At 38.8% G+C, this 4,853-nt stretch overlaps 1 non-coding gene across 1 annotated transcript; it reads left to right on the plus strand.

The window, feature by feature from the left end:
- Nucleotides 1–3,028: 3,028 nt before the first annotated feature.
- Trnah-gug (transfer RNA histidin (anticodon GUG)) lies at nucleotides 3,029–3,100 on the plus strand. Its single transcript has one exon. It is a non-coding gene; the product is annotated as a tRNA-His (tRNA).
- Nucleotides 3,101–4,853: the final 1,753 nt, after the last annotated feature.

The following is a 4,853-nucleotide window of genomic DNA, read 5'->3' on the forward strand; positions in this document are numbered from 1 at the left end:
AAAGATTAAACTACTTTGCAAACTAGTTGAGTAAGCAATGCGTTTATTTCATAAAATTCTCTTAATTATTGAGGGGACATAGATTTTTCTCTCTTTAATCCACTGCTAAAAATATCCTACGCTTGCCCAATGCTGTCGGTTTCCGTGAAGAAGATGCAGTTTAGGGAGAAAAAGTAGCAAAATAATTTTGGAAATATGGAAAAAATTTACTTGCTTATTTCCTCAGGTTTGAGATAGCATGTGACCAGATACCCCATAGCCGAAAGGGACCAAAACATTTTAGAAGGATAAAAGGAAAAAAATGCCCAAATTGTTTTTTGTTTTTTTTGATTCCACAAGTACTAAAATATTTCGGTCAAACAGATCCAATTCTGCACATATCTTCATCACTCTGGCTTCTTCACACAGAATAAATCTTTCGCCTTTTTTCCTGGTAACGTAGCCTAGTCATATCTACGCTTCGATCGCTAGTCCCCCCGACCCATCTGGGCGAACCTGCCTCAACGTCTGGCCAGGGCACATCCGTGCTCGTTGGTTCAGCGTCAACACTTTTTCGGTAGGTAAAGCATACAATATATTCCCACTTACCATCTTTTTTTTTACACCAATTAATTGAGCCTTTGCTCCAGATTTTATATAATTTTCGTCTCCCACGAGTATTCAAATCGTCCTTGTAGCTAAGCTTCTCTTCCTCGTGGGAGACCCCAAAGTTTATCCGCTCTGCCTACGGGCAGACCGGGTATAGGAGTCAAACGTACCTGTGTTACGGTCACGTGATGGAGACGTGGGCGCTGCCTGGCTTTATAAAACTTCTGTCGCCCGGCCCGTCGTGAGCTGACCTTTTTGCGTTTGCAGAAAGCAAATCCCGTCTCCCTGGCCCGTTCCGCCATTCTAACTTTTGCGGACGAGTCGCACAAAAATCTCGATCCACACTTTCCTTCCACAGGTACCTAGACTCCCCAGCCTGGCCCCCGCGACCTAAGCTGGTGGACTTCCCTTCCGGGTGCATCGCCACCCCATAATCACGCCGCTCCCCGCCTCCACGGGGCGTGGCAGGCCGGTTCTTTAAAGTCTCTGACCTGGCTATGTTTATTGTGTTCTTCTCGCCGTGTCAATTATTTTGTACTCGTGCGTCGTTGACCAAAATAAAACAGTTCATCATCAATTTCCGTGGGAAGGAGCACTACAATGAGTCTAATCGATTTTTTCCCTTCGCTTCGGCGAGGTTCATAAACTTAATACGGACTTCTGATTGCACTAGTTTTTTGTCTACCACAAGAAGCAAATTTCCTTAAATAGCTCAGCTTCTAATCCTCGTGAGAAATCTCAAGTTTATATTGGAGTTAAAGGGACCTGTGTTAAGGTCACGTGGGCGCTGCTCGACTATAGCCTACTCTCGGCAGGGAATGGAATGGGAGCCATATTTTGGGATGGAAAATGTGAAGGATGGAAGATTTGGATGATGGGATGGAAATAAATTGAGTAAAATTTTCTGTTTGATTACGTTTTTAAACTGAAATATGTCGATTTTTTTTGTATCGAACTAGCGCGCCTGTTGGTTTACGATTGCTCAAGGAAGTGAAGTCAATATTCTCACTTTCACTTAAGTTTAAAAATTAACTGTACTACATTACTTTATGTTTGAGGCTAAAATTTTTGTTGGGCTTACATTTAATAGAGGTACATTCTTTTGTCATAGGCTTATGCGTTCCATGGTTACGCATAGTGCACATTTGCCGCATGGTTTAGAGTAGCCATTGGTTTGTGTTTAGTATTGAGTTGAGTAAAATCAATGAGACGGTGAGATTAAATTTAAGATGAAAATAGTGCTTTGGCCTCAACAAACCTTGTAAACTGTTGATATGTAATCAGCACTTCATTTTTGACTTTCCTTGTTTTTCGCAAGTAGCAAGTAAACTCTTACCATCTCATAGCACAGCTAGTTTCAAAAGTCTATTTTGAAAGATAGGTTACATCTGGATAAGTAAACATATCGTCTTTAAATTTATTTCCAAAAACCAACAAAAAGTACAAGAAGGAAATTGAAAGCAAGCGAAGTTGTAGCTTTCAGCGAAGATACTAATGATTCATTTCACCTACAGTACAAATATTTTTGTGGATTCTAACTTAACTTTAAAGGTAAAAAGACTATGATTAATTAAACTAGCTTCACCCTAAATGAGGTGGAAAGGGTCAAAGTTCAACAAATTCACGCCCTCAATAACGAGGAACAGATGTTTTGTGATACCGTACAGTTGATGTGAGTCAAAGCGACTTTTCACGAATTTTAATCTTTAACATGAAAACTCTGAGCAACAATCTACTTTTGTAGAGTACCCACCAAGACATTTTTACACATGCAAATCATTTTCGGCTAAACAATAAACTTAGATTATTTTTTTCACAGTCTGTAAAAACGTTAAGTATGAACAATGAACATCGAATACCAACATTGCAATTCTATGTGCAATAACACTACATCGCATAACATGGTAGCCACTTTAACAAGTAGAAATTCTGCCACTGCGAATGACTACAATGCAACCGCCAACCAATCAGAACATGTTATAAGAGGCTACCGTCCAATTGTGACCTTTCTAGCACTCAGCCAGAGAGTTAATGCTTGTTTTGAACTTTATTTGGTAATTACAGAAGAAAAAAAGCAATAGCAGGGGTGGAAATCGAACCGGCGTCAATGAAATAACTAATTTCTAGCCCTAACCCTAACCCCTAAGCTAACCAGCTGACATAAAATCCATCACTTGATTTGCTTTGTATCATCTTCTATTCGCTTTTTCACGTCATAGAAAACGTAGCTTGTGATTGGTTGGCGGTGCATTCTAGTCAATTGCAGTGACAGAATTTTTCCTTGGTAAAGTGGCTACCGCATAACATGGCTTTGTGTACGACATACAAAAGTGTGAGTTTGAATAAACCTTTCCAATCCATCACAGCAGAGTGGCGCAGTGGAAGCGTGCTGGGCCCATAACCCAGAGGTCGATGGATCGAAACCATTCTCTGCTATGTCGCTGTGATCGTATAGTGGTTAGTACTTCACGTTGTGGCCGTGACAACCCAGGTTCGAATCCTGGTCACAGCAAACTTTATCCCTTTGTCGTTTTTTTTTTCTCTTTTGAAACGTCTTGCAGGATTTTTAAGAAAGATTTATATTATACAATTTAGTTAAAATTTTTACTGTCTCGTTGATTTTACTCAGCTGCGGCAAAATTACTTTGGCTGCACCGTCCATATCAGAGTTTAAGGATGAGAGGTTATAAAATTTTATCCACTTCAGGTGTCATCTATCAAGTTTATTAGTTCAACCCAGGCTTAATGGACTGCAGCAGGAAAATATAATACATAATAAAATGCCCTAAATTAAAGCTAAAAATAGCTGATGAGGCTGAATTTATTATTAAAATGTTTGTAACGCAATGACGTCGTTCAAATAAAAGTTTTAACGAGCAGAAAGATTTCTTTTAGGAGGAGCAAATGTTTATTTATCTTTTTGGTGTCCTCAGCCTGTTTTGCAGTTACCGGGAGTTACCACGAGGAGATTGACAACATTATTCCTGGAATCTGAATAATCCTTTCTCAAACACAAGAAGGAAAATAACTCTTGGTCATTTTAAATTCTTCTTTTAGGGCCGAGGGTCTATCCTTACTCCTTTCACCACCTTCATGTTCACGATGTTTCTGGACTACACTGGCATGTTTTAAAAAGAACACTCGACGTAGTAACAGAAAACAACGGCAACCTGGGGTGGCAAAAAAGGTTCTCGGCTCCAAAAGTTAAAACGACGACAAGGAAAACATACGCTCAACTGTAATTGAGGATCGGAAATATGAATAAGATAGGAAAGTATGCGCCAGTTTAAAAATGCTTTTCTTTGTAAGATCAAAAACATCGGTCAATTGTAGAGGCTCTCGTTTGTTCGTAAGCTACTAATAAATTCCCCGTTTTTCCTCAAAATCTAATAAGCGTTTTAAGAGAAGAAGCATGCTTCTGTAAGATTTATGAGCTGCGAATTGTTATCAATAAACTTACAACATGATCAAACCCATATAAAGCAGCCACTTTACTTGGTCAGAATCTTTACCAGATCGGGTACGAATCTGGGTCAGATAAAGTGGCTGTCTGGGAACTCTTCCAAGATTTCTCCTCTGACTCACCTAACTTGACTTTTTACTGATTTCATTTTCTATTTTTTTTATTTTTTTATTTATTTATTTGGTTCAGACCTGAAGAGAGGTCCATAGAAACACGCCAGCACACACATATAAATAAAATAATTGAAAAATCAAACAACAAGCATTGAACGGTTATAATGTTGTAAATACATTGAACGAGCGAAACACTCAGAGGTCATTAACGCTTTGATATAGGAGTTAGAAGAGCTGCAACACCGATTTACAAAGCTAGCAATGCTCTTCCGTAGCAGGGCATAAAAAGTGTTCACGTTGTGGTTTACTTGGATGTGACTAATGCTGCAAATTTTAGGCAATTTGAACAGAATTCTGAACGAGTTGTTATATGCAACTTTCAGACGATTAATAGCTGATATTGAATAATTACACCAAAGGGGAGAAGCATAAAATGCAGAACAGTAGGTGCGAAAAAGCACATTTTTTACAAGAACACTACATTTGTTGAATTTATATCTGAGCATGTTCGCTATGCAGTATGAAGATCTGGTTTGCCTTGCAATGTCATCATTATCACACAAGTTATTGGTAAGAATAACACCAAGGTATTTAACTCTTTCTACAAAAGAAACGCTTTCTTTGCCAAGTCTGATTGTAGGCTGGAGTTTTCCCCTGAGTTGTTTAGTCAAAAACATCAATCCAACAGT

Source organism: Aplidium turbinatum, chromosome 11 (assembly GCF_918807975.1).
Source record: "Aplidium turbinatum chromosome 11, kaAplTurb1.1, whole genome shotgun sequence".
NCBI lineage: Eukaryota > Metazoa > Chordata > Ascidiacea > Aplousobranchia > Polyclinidae > Aplidium > Aplidium turbinatum.